A 17,410-nucleotide genomic window follows, 5' to 3' on the forward strand; every position below is an offset into this window, starting at 1 on the left:
AAAAAATTAAAAATAGCACTAACCCTACGACCCAGCAATTGCACTGCTAGGTGTTTATCCAAAGGATACAAAGATGCTGATTTGAAGGGACACATGCACCCCAATGTTTATAGCAGCACTATCAACAATAGCCAAAGTATGGAAAGAGCACAACTGCCCATCGACTGATGAATGGATAAAAAAGCTGTGGCATATATATTCAATGAAATATTACTTGATGACCAAAAAGAATGAAATCTTGCCATTTGCAACAACATGGATGGATCTAGAGTGTATTATGCTAAGAGAAATAAGTCAGACAGAGAAAGACAAATATCATATGATTTCACTCATAAATAGAATTTAAGATGCAAAATAGATGAACATAAGGGAAGGGAAGCAAAAATAGTATAAAAACAGAGAGGAAGACAAACCATAAGAAACTTCTAAATACAGAGAACAAACTGAGGGTTGGTGGGGGGAAGGGCTAAGGGGGTGAGGGGCATTAAGGAGGACACTGGTTGGAATGAGCACTGTTATATGTAAGTGATGAATTACTAGATTGTATTCCTAAAAAAGAGGAAAATTTAACTGGGCTTCATAGATACATTGATATTTATGGTACACAGAATTTGCAGAAACCACATACGTTCACACCCAGTAACAATTCCATGTTCTCTAGCTGCTTTTGTTTCTTCTTGTGTCATATGTATTTCCTATGGTTTTTGACCTTCTTTGTTTTCAAATAAAAATATTAACGCTATAAAAAATAAACAGTTAATATTTGTTTAGATTTCCTCATATATTTGCTAATATCTTTGACCACTATCTTTCTTGAATGTCAGATTTTTCATCAGGGTTATTTTTCCTTAGTCCTGAAGTACATCCTTTAACATTTTCTGTATCAAAGGTCTATTGGTGGTAAATTCATTCTGTTTTTGATTTTAATTCTTTCAAGAAATTGACTTTAATTATTCCTTGTTCTTGTTAAACCTTGTTCCTGGTTTCTCAAAGAAACCCAAGTTTCTTTGGGTACACACATCTAAAATGACAGTTATTTTCTGTGTGCACATGAAAGGTATCACTTCACTGTCTTTTGGCTTTCATTTTTTGCTTCTGTGAATTCAGCTCTAATTGCCATTCCTATGCAGATGATCTTGTTTCTCCCTTTTAATGATTTTCTCTTTTTCTTTAGTGTTCTGAAGATTCACTGATTTGTCTCAGGGAAACGAAACCACCTTGACATGAAGATTGCTATCTTTCACCAATTCCAGAAAATTCTCAGCCATGGTTTCCTTGAATAACGCCTCTTCCCCATTCTCTCTATTGTTTCCTTCTGAAATTCCAATTGGACACAACTTGGATGCTCTTAATGTTATTCTATATGCTTTCAAACTTCTATTTTACATTTCTATTTCTTTGTCTCTTTGGGATGCATTCTGGCTCACATTTTCAAAGTTGTCTTTTTCTTTAAACACATAGAACATTGTTATTTTTCATTTTGTACAATTTTGTACAGAATTTTGTACAATTCTGGTATCTGAAGTCTTTGTGGGATTGACTATATAGTCTATTGTTTTCCTAGCTCGCTCACGGTACATTGTTTCTCTGTGTTTTGTACTTTTATATGTAAACTGTTGGTTGTCGTTGGAACTTTATCTGTGAGAGTTTTCTGAGGCTTGGGATGATGATATTACTCCAATGAGGATTTCTGTTTGCTTCTGCCATTTACCTTGGCATATTGCTAACACAGGCATAGCTTTAAATTAAATTCTGTACTTGAGGGTGTGTGTGTGTGTGTGTGTGTGTGTGTGTGTGTGTGTGTGTGTGTGTTTATTTGTAGCTATCATGAATTTGGACCACAAATTTATGTGAGAGCTGTTCTGTGGTAGTGAAATTAAAAAAAAAAAAAACACCAACAACTTTTTCCTTTCAGGCAGTGCTAAGGATGAAATAGGCAAGTTTACTTTATTCTCCTTGTTTATGTTTCATTTACCGTTCCTCTGAAGGGCGTAGTCAGACTTTTCAGCTTGGGTGGCCCTACAATTTTCCTCCCTTGTCTGTATCCCTATAGCCCTGAGTACCAAAACTTCCTTTCCATTTAGGCCATTTTGCTTCAGTTCAAATATTTATTACCTTTTTCTGGCACTACTATAATAGCGACTTTGTTTCTTGGTCTCCAAGCCTTTCCCCCGTTTTTATTTTTATACTGCCATTTGAGTGATCTTTCTAAAAAATGAAATGGAGAATAAGATATTCGTACAGACAGAGAAGAAACATCTGGCGTTCCAGGAGCTTCTAAATTGTTTGTAGACTGCAGGTGGAGTCTCACCTCATCCACAGCAAAATCCCCAGCCACTCTCCTTACCCTCTGTATTCTATACTTAAGCCATACTAGATTATTCATCATTTTCCGAATACTCTTTAGCGTCATCTTGTCTTTACACATGCTGTGAACCCTTCTAGGATACCTCTGGATCTCATGATTGGGACTAAGGTGAGGCAAGTGAAGTATCTAGGGTGCGGGATGTGAAGAGACTCCTGGGTTTATGCAAGTGCTTTACTGCCTCTGCCTAGTGAACTGCCTAATGCAAATGTCAGAGCCAAGCTATTAGCTTACCTGTGCTCCTTCCTAAAAAAGGAATGTAGATTATGTTCAGTACTGTATCCACGAAGATGGGGACTATGTCTGTTTGGCACTGTATCACCAGTGTCTGGAATAGTACCTACCACATGGCAGGTGCTCAATAAATATTTGGTGAATGAATGAATGAATGAATGAATAGTTCTGAGTTTCTTGATGGCAGAAAATAAGTCATATTCTTCAGTTCCCTTCCATCTCATCATTTGTTCATACTAGATCTGAAAAGATGTTTGCTTGTTAATTGAATAACTAAAAGGGAGTTCTTTGTGGTCCTATCCCGGCCTGGGAAGTTTCTGGGTGAAGCTTACTCCTGTTACTCATGTGTTGCCTACTTCGTTACAGCCCCTGTCTTTTGATGCTTTATGGTGGGGTGTGGGTGCAGTTAGGCCGAGACTATCAAAGCTGGCTGGCCATCAAATCACCTGGAAGATTCTAATATACACATGAATTCTTGAATCCCTCTTACAGAGACTGTGGTTCCATTTTTTTGAGGCAAAATTCAGGAATCTGCATTTTTACAGAATCCCTTGGTTGTTTTTTTTTTTTTTAATTTTTTTGATGTTTATTTATTTTTGACAGAGGGAGAGAGACAGCATGAGTGGGGGAGGGGCAGAGAGAGAGGGAGACACAGAATCTGAAGCAGGCTCCAGGCTCTGAGCTGTCAGCACAGAGCCCGACGTGGGGCTCAAACTCACAGACCATGAGATCGTGACCTGAGCCGAAGTTGGACGCTCAACTGACTGAGCCACCCAGGCGCCCCTCCATTGGTTGTTTTGATAATCAGTCAGGTTTGGGGACCAAGCCACCCTGGTACCACCAATATAATTTTAATTTTCTATATATTTACATGAATGTTAAGAGAGTAGTAATTGCCATAATGATTCCAGAATCCTGAGTGTTTTAAAAATACTTGTACATCCGCGAATATTTCTTTTTTTAAAAAAAAGTTTATTTTATTTTTATTAGAGAGAGAGAGAGAGCATGAGCAGGGAAGGAGCAAAGAGAGTGGGAGACACGGAACCCAAAGCAGGCTCTAGGCTCTGAGCTGTCAGCACAGAGCCTGACGTGGGGCTTGAACTCACAAATTGCGAGATCTTGACCTGAACTGAAGTCGGACACTTAACCGACTGAGCCACCCAGGTGCCCCATTTGCAAATATTTCTTAAACGTGCCACAGGTCATTCTGAAAGCATGGAGTAGGAGGAGAAGATGCAGCCACGAAGGTAGTATTTATATGGCTCATATCTGATCTCCACTTATTTTCCATCTTCGGGAAGATTCTAGCACCATCCCAGATGATACCCTCCTAAATGGATGGACTGGAGAGTATTGACCAGTGAAGAAGGCAGAAAGGAGGAAAAAGTCAAAATAATTCCAGTCTCTACAGAAAATCACTTTCTCATCAGAGAATGAATTCCATAAATAATTGAGATAGCTGATGGAACATTTTAAATAGCTGAAGGAAAAACAGACACATTCAGTGTGAACCTCAAGCTGTTCCTCAATTCTTCAATGATATTTAGATCTGAGAAGTACATTGCAGGCACTTGGAAATAATGGATGTCATGGAGGCGTGATGTTCAAAGACATTAAAAATAATCCACTCCCTTAGAAATAAACACCTAACCTAAGCCATTAGGAATTCTCAGTGAGAGACAGAAATAGCTTCTGTAGTCCCCATTGCTCTCTAATTTCTATTTCTACCATTTCATTATTCATCATTCTGTGCAGTTCACTTTGTCTATTTATTTAAAATGTGATTCCAGACGACAGGCAACAGTCCCAGTGTTCTCTGTCTTACACAGCCCTTTCCGCCCCGAGAAACAGAAATTATATAACTTGTTTTCAATTGTGCAGCCCTGGGAGGATTCACATGTTCGGTTTGGTGAGCTTCCAGGAAATAATTTTAAAGTGTTTATCTGAAGTTTATCCAGACTTTCTTGATCTAGAAGTTAGACAGAAACCTAGCAGAGAATGGAAAGAAAGCAGGCTGTGAAGAGAGGGAACTCTAAGTGTAGCCAGAAGGACTGTGAGCTGTGACACCCCTTGGTATTCACACTTTGGAAGCAGGAGGCACCGTTCTAGGGCCTATGTGCTTGAGAAGCGGCATTAATATGAGTATCTGCTGCCATTTACTATTGTTCATTGTTGTAGTTGCTATTGCCGCATAACAAGCTACCCCAGTATGTCATGGTATAACTGTTTTATTTTGCTCCTGGTTTTGTGGTCCGGGAATCTGCAAAGGGCTCAGCCGGTGGCTCTTGTATAGGTTACAGTCACATGTTCATTATCTGGAGGTTTTACTGAACTCGATGTCCCAACTGTGGCTCGCTCATGTGGTTGGCAGTCTGTTAGCTGTCCAAGGGGGAGCTCAGCCGGGGCTGTTACCTGGAGCATCTGTATGTGGCCTCTCCATTATGGTGAGCTTAGGCTAGTCAGGCTTCTTACATGGGAGCTGTTTCTCCCAGAGCAAGCATGCCAAGAGCACCAGACAGAACCTGTGTGGCTTTTCCTGACCTAGCCATGGAGGTCTTGTCCACTGTACTCTATTGTTCGAAGCAGTCTAAAGTTCACCCAGACTCAGTGGGAGAGGACATGTACTTCACCTCTCATTGGGAGTAGTGGGAAGGAATTTGTGGCCATTAACAGACAAAAATATATATGGATTATTTGTGGATAACGTCCTAGACTCCAGAGATAAGAGTGATGAGCTAGCAGGACATCGTTGCCTTCATGGAGTTTACAGCCTAGATTGCGGGGTGCGGTGGCGGGGAGGGGCGGGGGAAGCCGCTAAATTAATCACACAAATAATTACTTAATTACCACAGTGATTAGTTTGGGCAGAGATTTATAGTTGCCCCCACCCCATCCACTTTCCTTTTTCAGTAATGGAATCTCCTGGAGTAGAAGCAGACATGGGGCTATAAACTACATTTCCCAGCCTCCCTTGCAATTAGGAGGAGCCATGGGAGTCAGTTCAGGCTAATAAAAGTGATGTGTGTCACTTCCTTGTCTCACCCTTAAAATGAAAATTAGTTACCCTATACCTTTTCTCCACCTCCTCCTGGCCCACTGACAGGTGAATAGTAACTGAGTAGTACCTTGGACCTAGACGGACATGGAAGTTATCCATTAAAGATAGCCTTGCCAGTTTTTACCCCCTGTTGTCATTAAGATAGATTAACTTTTACCTTAAGATAATACAACAGGACTCATATGAAAAAGTATAATGTGAAACAACAAGGAGATACCACAATACACCTATTAGAATGGGCAAAATCCAGAACACTGACAACACCAAATGCTTGTGAGAATGTAGAGCAACAGGAATTCTTGTTCATTGCCAGTGGGAATGCAAAATGGTACAGCCACTTTGGAAGATAGTTTGGCGGTTTCTTACAAAACTAAATATATTTTACTATATGATCCAGCAATCATATGTTGCTATTTATGAAAAGGAGTTGAAGACTTATGTCCACACACAAACCTGCTCACAGATGTTTATAGCAGCTTTATTCATAATTGCCAAAACTTGGAAGCAACGAAGAGGTCCTTCAGTAGGTAAATAGATAAATTGTGGCACATTCAGACAATGGAATAGTATTCATGTGCTAAAAAGAAATGAGTTATGAAGACATGAAAAGACATGGAGTAAACTTAAATGCATATTACTAAGTGAAAGAAGCCAACCTGAAAAAGGCTATGTACTGTATGATTCCAAGTATATGACATTCTGAAAAGAGAAAACTGGAGACAGTGAAAACATTAGTGGAGGGAAACATAGATGGATGATTTTTATCGTAGTGAAACTATTTTGTATGATACTATAATGATGGGTATATGTCATTATACATTTGTCCAAATCAATTCACCAAGAATGAACCATAATATATGCTGTGGACTTTGGGTGATAATGATGTAAGTTGTAACAAAGGTACAACTTTGGTGGAGGATGTTGATAATAGGGGAGACATACACGTGGGGGCAGAAGGTATATGGGAAGTCTCTGTACCTTCTGTTCAATTTTGCTGTGAACCTAAAAATGTTCTAAAAAGTAAAGTTTATTAAAAAAAAGTGTAGTGTGCTATACAAACATATAACAAGGAAGGCTCCCTGATTAAGGGTGAGAATGAACAAGTTTTGTCCTCTAATGGAAACAAATAAAAAGAGTTGGCAGAATAGGCAAAGCATAGTTTTTGTTTTTATTACTGCTTGCTTTAAAGATATCCTCTGGCTAAAGCCCTTTTCTTGCAGACCAAAAAGAGAGAGAGGGGGAGAGAGAAAACAAAACAAAACAAACAAAACAAAAAAAACAAAACCTGGGATTAGTGTTGCCAGATAAAATACAGGATGCCCAGTTAAATTTGAATTTCAGACAAACAATGAATACTTTTTTAGTATAAATGTTCCATGCAATATTTGGGACATACCTATACTAAATTTTTTTCCTTTGTTTATCTGAGTTCAAATTTAACTCGGCATCCTGTATTTTTATTTGCTAAGCCTGGCAACTCCAGCCTAGATTCAAATCCCTGTGGGACATGAGTAGCTAAATTCTTTCTTCTTAAGATTTATTCGTGTTTATATCCACAATTCCTGGCATATAGTAGGAGCTCAATAAATAATTAATTTTAGCCTCTGAGATGAACAGTTATAAATCACTAAAGATCATCTGAAATGTGAAACCAATAAAGGATCTGATTGTGCTTTCAAAGGTTTTAATTTGCCATGATCAAAGATACTTAGAGCTTTGATTTGTCCACACTTTGTCTGAGATTGTCAGTTCAGATGATCTTAAAAAATGGATTAAAATTCCAGTAAAGCTCATAATCAACCAGTATTATCCAGGGAATGGAAGATCGCACAAACGTTAGTTTCACAGATGATGAAAGCTTAATTCTTTTTAATGCCTTCAATTTAAATGTATACATCTTAAAAAATAAAAATCTTAAAAAAATTTGCTTCTTGATTTTCTTCCTTCTTAAAGTAGAATGAATGAAGCGTCAGGAAAATTGGTTGACTAGATCAAAGCTCATGATTGTTTGGGGAGGTCATCCTGAGGTTGTGACCGCCAGTTAACTTCTGAGCTAGACCTAGGCCATCAGAGGTTCCTCACCTCCTTACCTGTCCTTGGAATGTTCTGTCCACAGTTCCCATAGTGGGAGCTGTTTCAAGGATGCAGCCTTGAGACAGTAAGGTGTTGCTGAGACCATCTGGATGGTATACATGACTGAACCCAGTTAAGGCTTCTATATTAAACTTTTCAGATTCTGGTAGGCGGGTGTGGAGATCTACTTGTCTTGCAGCTGCCCAAGACAAGCCTTGTATGTAACTTCTCTTGCTTATTAAACCTGCCACCTACCAATCTGGAATGGCCTGCCTCTTTCTTCTGTCTCTCCTTGCTTTCTGATTATGGGGATCAGTTTATGAACCAACAATGATCTTTCTCTTTGACCAGCCTTCTGCCATAATCTTTTGGTGATTTCGGCATTCTTTTTGGTGGCCCTTTTCACCATGAAGCCTCAACTCTATGTCTTATATCCCTATACTCTCAAGGGCAATCTCATCATCGCTTGAAATGGATTCATCCCTAGGATCTAAATCTTGACATTTTTCTCTTAATCATGGCTTACTTTTCACTTCCCTCACTTCTGCTGGCTTTTTTTTGCATCCTCATTGTGACTTCTTCATCTTTGGATCTTTCCTGCTTTATTAGCCCATGATCTTTCTACCACTGTACCAAGTCAGCCATTTCACTGATATCACCATGCCCACGCCTAGCTCCCTCCATTGCTGGCTTTGTTGGAAAGAGATATGAGACACACAGATTGGTTGCACTGTAGATGGTTACTTTTTGTGTTCTGGGGAGTTTGCTGGTCCAGCAGTCTACCACAGATGTCTTCTTGATGTCATATTGTATTATCCCCAGTGGCTTTTACAGACTTTTCCTAATTTCTGTGGTCATCCTTCAAAAGTTTGTCTTGACCTCCTTCTCTCTACCTTCTCCCTTCAATACCTACAACTCTTCAACATCAACTACTGCTTCTAAGCAAATGGCCCTTAAATTTTCTGTTATTGGCTTCAGTCTTTTTTTCTGAGATGCCAACTCATGTTCACCATCTTTTTTCTTTTTTCACCCCCAAAACCAGCTACTTCTCCTTACTTCCCAATTTGTTAACTAATGTGTTGAATGGGCAGCACTTGTGGAGTATAAACTTAAGGCTTATTTCATTACTTAATGTTCCTTTCAACCCCTTTTGAAGGGGTGGTCCATCTTCTGCCAGGGGGTAAGGGAGATTGATAAGTCTTCTATGCATTCTTAGATAGTAGAAAGCCCTAAGTTATAAAACACAGTTTGCTTTGGATTTTAGAATATCTAGTTATGGACACATCAGTTTTCATTCAAGCATTTCTTCCCCAGTGAGGGCCAGCTATAGGGGGGCCATATGCCTTTGGGGTAGGGGTCACTATAAGCTTCTTTTCTCAGTTGTCTCCATCTAGTCTCACTAGCTATTGTTTCTCAATCCACCAGAATTGAAAGAGACTGGAAAGGAGAATAAGAGAACAGTAACATTTTTACTTAATAGGTGTGCCGTGAGATGGCCTCATGCTTTCTGGGTGGGCAGATGTTTACATTTGGTTCTTTTTCTTGCAGGCATTTCTGTGGGCTCTTACATCCTGTTCTGGGCCCCTTCGTTACGCTGTGTGTGAATGGTGCCTCTCCATCAGTTGGCAGCTGCTGATCTGCTCTTGACTTCTGCCTCAGTATAAATTCTTCAGCCAAGTATTGTTGGGCTTCTTTGGCCTGGAAAGCCATCCTATAGGGCAAGATCCCTTTTTATAATGGCTCCAGGCTCATGTTCTTGCTGTGGTCCCTGGGATTCATGTATATATATATTTTTTAATCTAAGGAAGTTCCATCACTATCCAGCTGTAACTCTACTCTGAATGCTCTAGTTTTCTCAGGGAGAATCCAAACCCTGTGCCCTGTGTCTTTTACCTGCCAGGAATACATGTCAAACTGAGTGATGCCTTTAAAGCCCTTCTCACTGGGCTTAGGATAAAGGGAAAGCACTTCCTCTCCCTTCCCTTAAATGTATGTCTGTGTTACAGTTGAGCTGGAAAACCAGATAAATCCTCACAAATTCTCAAATCTCCTTACTCTTGAGTCTTTTATATTCTTAAAAAAATTTTTTTTAATGTTTACTTATTTTTGAGACAGAAAGAGAGCACGAGCAGGGGAGGGGAAGAGAGAGAGGGAGACACAGAATCTGAAACAGGTTCCAGGCTCTGAGCTGTCAGCAGAGCCCGATGCGGGGCTTGAACTCACAAACGGTGAGATCATGACCTGAGCTGAAGTCGGACACTCAACTGACTGAGCAACCCAGGCACCCTGAGTCTTTTATGTTCTTAATCTGAATGAGGATCCCCAACAGTTGCATTACTGATTCTTGGGTATTTTCTTTGAAAATTTGTATGTAGTCAGTCTACCTCACATATCTCTCCTTGGCATCTGATATCTCTCATTAGCTCAGGGCCTCAAAACTTGTAATTTAACATCTAGTTTCATATGCTTCCCCCTGTCATGCTGGTTTGAAATCTGAGTCATTTGTGAGTCACCCTTTTTTCTTAACTCCCACATTCTATTAGTGAATACATTCTACTGATTTACTTTTCAAACCCCCTGTCCCCTCTCACTGTGAACACTCCACCCCAGGGTTTCATTGTCTCTTGTTGCACTTTGGCTAGTGGAGAGGAGGCAGTGTGATCTGGGAGGTGTTTGTGCTCTGGGCCCAGATTAACTAGGTTTGAATTGTAGCCCTAAAACTTGTTAGCTGAGTAACTTCTACTAAAGTTACTGAATTTCTCTGAACCTCAGTTTTCTCATCTGAAAAATGGGGATAACTGATGAATGGATAAAGAAGATGTTTATATATACAATGGAATATATTGGCAATGAGAAAGAATGAAATATGGCCTTTTGTAGCAACGTGGATGGAACTGGAGAGTGTGATGCTTAGTGAAATAAGTCAGGCAGAGAAAGACAGATATCATGTTTTCACTCTTATGTGGATCCTGAGAAACTTAACAGAAGACCATGGGGGAGGGAAAGGGGGAAAAAAGAGTTAGAGAGGGAGAGAGGCAAACCATAAGAGACTCTTAAAAACTGAGAATAAACTGAGGGTTGATGGCGGTGGGGGAGAGAGGAAAGTGGGTGATGGACATTAAGGAGGGCACCTGTTGGGATGAGCACTGGTGTTGTATGAAAACCAATTTGACAATAAATTATATATATATATATATATATATATATATATATATATATATATATATATATATATAAATAAAACTGGGGAAAAAATGAAAAAAAAAAAGAAAAATGGGGATAATATTAACTACTTCATAGGGATGTGTGAGAATTACATGTGATAAAAAATGTAGAGTTCCTTGAACATAAAAAGGCTCAATAATTGTTAAGGAATGTGATTCTTGTTATAATTGTCTTTGAATTCTTGTCTCCATGTTCAGTCTTACTTCTTTAGTTCATCTCACACAGTACTATCAATGGTATAATATTTGTAAAATTGCAAGCAAAATTCCCATCCCTGTCTCTAGGCTGTGAGTAGTCTCTGGGCTTGGCTACGTGACTTGCTTTGGCCAATGAGACAATAGCAAATGTGCCACAAGCAGAGATTTGAAAAGTGTTTGCTTATCTCTTGCTGCTGGGACCCTTCCTGCTACCATGGGGAAAAGCTTGGCTAGAATGTTGTAGACTCATAATTCAGTGGGCATGCCAGCACCAACCACCAGAGGTAGGCCAATCTAGACCAATCGGCATATGCAGCTGATTGCAGCCACAGGAGTGAGCCTAGGCAAGAACACAAAAGAATTACCCAACTGAGTGCAGCCCAGATTGCCAACTCATTGAATGTTGAACTAATGAATTATTGCTGTTTTAAGCCACTGCATTTGAGATAGTTTGTCACATAGCAACAGGTAATTAATATAGTACCATGTTCATTATTTTAAAGAACAGCTCTAATTGTCTTTCTGTTCAGGTGACTATTCTGGTTTACATGTGATAGTCTTAATTTATATCTGATGTCCTTGCATTAATAATACCCTCTTTAACTCTTGAAATTGCTATTTATTTTTTTTTTAATTTTTTATAATCTTTCATTTTTGGGGGAGAAAGAGAGTGCACGTTCATTTGAGTGAGTGCAGGAGGGGCAGGGGAAGAGGGAGAGAGAGAATTGCAAGCAGTTTCCATGCCCAGTGTGAAGCCTGATACAGGGCTCATCACCCTCATGACTGTGAGACCATGACCTGAAGCAAAATCAAGAGTTGGATGCTTAACTGAGTGAGCCACAGATGCCCCTCAAAATGGCTAGTTTGGATGACACACTAAATAGTCACTCTACTTCTCAAAATTATTCCTATTGCCTGTTGTTTTAAGTGAACTCCTTGGATTAGTGTTCAACAACTTCCGTTAGCTGGTTTCAACTTATGTCTCAAGCAAAGTCTTTCTCCCTATTCCAAGCTTCAGACAAATTGGGCTACAGTTGGATCTCCAACATAACCTGTACTTTCCATTCCTGCATCTATTACCTTCCTTATATTGTTTCCCATGTTTGCTGTTTTCTTCATGCATCTTAAACTCCTAGTACATCCTTGAAACTCCTTGTGAAGCATAACTTCCATGACACCATGTTCATTTCCTTTAGTTGGATGTTGGATGGCTGACCCAATATCCATTCCTAGTACCCTCTCCCAAGCCATCTACAGTGGTGGTTACAATGAACCTCATCTGATAATACCTTGGGAAGTTTATTCTCTCTTTGGGTAGTTTTAATCACCTTGTGTAGCACAATAGCAACTATAGACATTATGTAAATTGTCAGATCCTTGAAGGCAGAGAGTGTATCTTACTCGTCTTGTAATCTCCAACAGTGCCTAGTGGCCTAGTGTAGCACTAGAAATATAGGTAATCAATAAATGTTTATTGAGTTGATTGCAGTTTTGCTTAAAGATTGAGGCCAACGTCAACTGCCGTGTTTCTCTGTACAAAGTCTTAGATTGAATTCCTTAGATTGGACACTGAGATGGGAATAGTTGCATACAGAAGATTGCTTTTGGGTGACACTCCTGAAAGGAAGTGAGGATGACAGGATTAGACAGAGGGAGTAGCTGACCTGAACATGGTTGCAGTCAGGCTTCAGTTAATCCTATGTGAGTTCTTGAGCAGGGTTGGCTTTTCAGAGTTGTCTACTTTTGAGGTAAAGGGATTTCCTAAGCCCACTTCTTTGATGGTGTAATTTTAGGGACTCCTTTTAGAGTTCTTTGGTCTTCTTCCTAGGTATCAGGCCAATAGTCTACTGCCCACTGAGGTTGGCATTCCTACCTTTTGGATATCTTCTCCCCACCATCTTTTGCTGCTTACAATCTGCTGTGGGTTGAAAAATATTATTTCTCATCTTCTTAGAATTTGGTCTAACTTAGGAGTTGGCAAACTTTCAATGTAAAGGCCGAAGGCATTGTGGACCATACAATTTCTGTTGCAGCTACTCAACTCTGCTGGTATGTGCAATAGACAATATGTGAACAAGTGAGCATAGCTGTGTTCTAATAAAACTTTATTTATAAAAACAGGTGGCAGACTAGATTTATCCATAGGTTCTAGTTTGCTGACTCCTGGTCTAAATTAAGACTAAGTCAGTTCCAAGTGATAACTTATTTCCCATAAATAAAGTGCAGTGTTTTTAGTGCACGGAGTTTGGGAATAAGTTTTTTGTTTCTCTGAGGGGTCGGGAGACTTCCTTCTGGAATTCTTTGTTCAGAATAGTTAAGATTACTGATGAAGCCACTTATCTCTAAAGAAGAAATGTAATTCTTTAATGTGTTTTATTTTTGTGCCTCTGCTTTTGTTTGGTGACAATGTTTCATAAAAACGTTTTTCTTCATTATTTTAACATTATTTTTAATTCATCTAAAGAGTAGTATTAGAATGTGTTTGCAACCCGAATATGAGTAAAAAATGATCGTAATGATTTGTATTCAAGGTTGGTTCTAAACTTTCCTATTTTTTATTCTTTTGTGAAAACACGAAGTCCTTTATTTGTGAAAAGCAAATTCATAGTTGGAATATTTCTTCGGGAAAGAAAGTCAGTTGTTCAACTCAGTAATTCCATGTTTAAAATCCAGTTACTGAAATGAAAGTTATACTTCCTGAAATGGGAATGAGGGTTCATTGCCTGGGGGGCTTCAGTGATGGGAATAGAAGAAAGAGGATGGAGCTTAAGGAAGCACATGATCATGGTTGACTGTTGATAAATGGAAACATCAGAGAAAAGTGCATCCTTAAGTCTTTCCCTTATGAGGACAATAAAACTACTTTCAAAAAATCACTAGATAAAAATAATTTGAAAAATCAATAGCCTATGCTATGAATGTGGCCACCTTGAAAGGCCACATAAGCAGAACTTTGATAGCTTTGGAGTCATTTTCTAAAGAGATTCTGCCTTTTATGGCTTTTCACTGCACAGTTTTGAAAATAATTTCCAGGCTTTTTTGAGTTGTGCAACTTTTATTTGATTGTACAATATCCAACCATTCACTCTTCCTCTATTATATTGTAAGATATACATGAATTAAAAATTTGTTAAGAAAACTCTAGTACATCATTAGGTCAAGATTTTGTGGTTCACTTTCTAGTATGTTGAAGACATTGAATGGGTTCTGTTTCTCAAAAAGGCTGTCTAGAGTAGTTTTTCTTAAGCTTTTTGTCTTAGGAACACTTTGTACTCAAAAATCATTAAGAATTTCAAAGAGTTCTTGTTTATGTTTATGTTGTATCTATCAATACATATTGTACTTGAAATTAAAGTTGAGAAAATTATATTTCTTTATTAATCCATTTAAAAATAACAATAAATAAATCTAATGTTAACATAAATAGCTTTTATAAAGGCAATATAGCTATATTTTTCCAAACAAAAACATGTGAAAAAAATTTTTTTAATGTTTTAATTTATTTTTGTGAGAGAGAGAGAGAGACAGAACACAAGCAGGGGAGGGGCAGAGAGAGAGGGAGACACAGAATCTGAAGCAGTCTCCAGGCTCTGAGCTGTCAGCACAGAGCCCTGTATGGGGCTTGAACTTGTGAACTGCAAGATCATGACCTGAGCTGAAGTTGGACCCTTAACCGACTGAGCCACTCAGATGCCCCCCAAACAAAAACATTTAATGAGGAGAATGGCATTGTTTTACATATTTTCAGATATCTTCAATATTTTAATGGAAGACAGATGGATTCTCACTTCAGTTTCTATGTTGAGTCTGTTGTGATATTATGTGTTATATAGTTTGGAAAACTACATTCATGAGAGAATGAAGGTGAAAAAGGCAAGTAATGTAATATTATTATGAAAATAGTTGTGACTTTGAGGACCCCCTCTGAAAGGGTCTGAGGGATCCTGAGAGCTCCCTGGACCACACTTTAAGAATCATTGGCCTAGAGGGAAATTACTAGATCCCAGTGTTGCATGTTCTTTATTGCAGGGATGCTTCTCAGGTTCCCACTAAGAAGCCATTTAACCTTATTTCATATATAATCTCAACATACTTGATTATTTTGTTCCTGAGTCCCTGACAGATTAGAAGCTAGAGGATGTGGAGTTCTAACATCCTAGACCCTGAGGAGTGGTAGAGGACAGCAAGGAAAGAGACAGAAATACTTCAAAAACAGGCACTTAAAAACCCAACAGGCATAATATACTCTGTATAAGAAGGAAAAACAGGGGCGCCTGGGTGGCTCAGTTGGTTGTGTTGTCAGACTCTTGATTTGGGCTCAGGTCTCTGAGCCCCACATCGGGCTTCAGATTCTCTCTGCCCCTCCCTCCCCTGCTGGCAGGCATGTGCACTTTCTCTTCTGTCTCTCTCAAAATAAATAAACTTCTTATAAAAATATAATTTATTGGCAAGTTGGCTAACATACAGTGTATTCAGTGTGCTCTTGGTTTTGGGGGTAGATTCCTGTGATTCATCGCCTACATAAAACACCCAGTGCTCATCCCAACAAGTGCCCTCCTCAATGCCCATCACTCGTTTTCCCCTCTCCCCCACTGCCCCCATCAACCCTCCATTTGTTCTCTGTAATAAACAAACTTTTTTTTTTTTTTTTTTAAAAGGAAGGAAAAACAATTACGTTGTTTGGGGAAGACTGCAGAGAGAAGTTTCTTCCTGAATAATCCCACAGACCCTTCGTAGATTTCATGGCATTAAAGTTTCTGGAACTGGGGGTTCCTTCTCCTCCTAGCAGATGGTACTGGACATAAGCACGATTTCCTTAAGGCCTCCAGGTGCCGGGCAGCTGATTGCTTATGCCAGCTTTCCCCCAAGGGTGGCATCTAGACTCAGTTTGTCCCCATCACAAGACTGTTCCGTAGTTCCTCTGTAAAAGGTAAAGTAGTGAAGGTCTGGAGCCCATAGCACAGCCTCAAGCTGTGTTCACTGTGCTTGGCCCAGGCTGTACCATGGGCTGTTGAGCAAACGAGAAACGGTGTATCACTTACCCTTCTGCTCGTGAATTCCAGTTGACACCAGGTGATGTCACTGGTGTTTGCTAGAGCCCTTTGCTCCATACACTGGGGTTGGGGGCAGCCAAAGCAGTATTCCATGGACTTTTAACTTAGGTGGAATTTTTCATGTTTCAAGGATCCTGGATAAATGAAGCATAGTAATATATTCTGTTGCTTAACTGGAGTAGAAAGTCTCAAAAGCTAATGACTTGGACATTTAAACACATTGATTGCAAGTATTTGAAGAGTTCTTTTTCCAATGCCCTCTTCCAGTCCACCAAATAAATTGGTGGTTAGATAAGAGGGGTAAAAGGAATAAGAGGTTCCAACACTTATATTTAATAGTTAAGAAAACATCTTATGCTTTTGAAACATTTTCTTTTTTTTTTTTTCATGAAATTTATTGTCAAATTGGTTTCCATACAACACCCAGTGCTCATCCCAAAAGATGCCCTGCTCAATACCCATCACCCACCCTCCCCTCCCTCCCACCCCCCATCAACCCTCAGTTTGTTCTCAGTTTTTAACAGTCTCTTATGCTTTGGCTCTCTCCCACTCTAACCTCTTTTTTTTTTTTTTCCTTCCCCTCCCCCATGGGTTTGAAACATTTTCAAAGTAATTTTTTTTTTCCTCTGGCTTCTAGACAGTTTTTCAGAATACAAAGTCCCAGCATGAAGTGCCTGTGCTTAGTAATGTTGCTGTGTACCTATTTAAAAATCTGTCCCAATCATGTTTGCCCTAGGTCAGAACTAAACCAAGTAGATTTCCAGCAATTCCCCACCTCTAGGTTTTCTGAAGTGTGCTCTATAATTTTTGATAAATAGCTCTAATTTCAGTGCTGCACTAGCCTAAAAATAGTGTTTAATCTTTTTTTAAATGTTTATTTATTTTTGGGAGACAGAGGGAGACACAGTGTGAGCAGGGGGAGGGGTAGAGAGAGGGAGACACAGAATATGATGCAGGCTCCAGGCTCTGAGCTGTCAGCGCAGAGCCCGACACGGGGCTCAACCTCGCAGACCATTAGATCATGACCTGCGCCCAAGTCAGACATTTAGCTGACTGAGCCACCCAGGTGCCCCTCAAGCATTTTATTTCTACTGCATAATTTCTTAAGGAGGTATACCAAAATGAGGGTGGAAACCAAGACATGGAATCCAGGAAATGTGGGCTTCAGTATAGCAAATAAATAAAGAAAAGAACTCCTACTTTT

The 17,410-nt window shown here is 39.4% G+C and overlaps 1 long non-coding RNA gene across 1 annotated transcript in view; it reads left to right on the plus strand.

The window, feature by feature from the left end:
- The first annotated feature begins 15,953 nt into the window (after positions 1–15,953).
- LOC122198609 overlaps positions 15,954–17,410 on the plus strand; it is a 53,415-nt gene continuing 51,958 nt past the window's right edge. Inside the window, exon 1 of the long non-coding RNA XR_006193055.1 lies at positions 15,954–16,082. This is a non-coding gene — a long non-coding RNA (uncharacterized LOC122198609). The remainder of the gene's footprint in view (positions 16,083–17,410) is intronic.

This window comes from Panthera leo, chromosome C2 (genome assembly GCF_018350215.1).
Source record: "Panthera leo isolate Ple1 chromosome C2, P.leo_Ple1_pat1.1, whole genome shotgun sequence".
In the NCBI taxonomy this organism is placed as follows: domain Eukaryota; kingdom Metazoa; phylum Chordata; class Mammalia; order Carnivora; family Felidae; genus Panthera; species Panthera leo.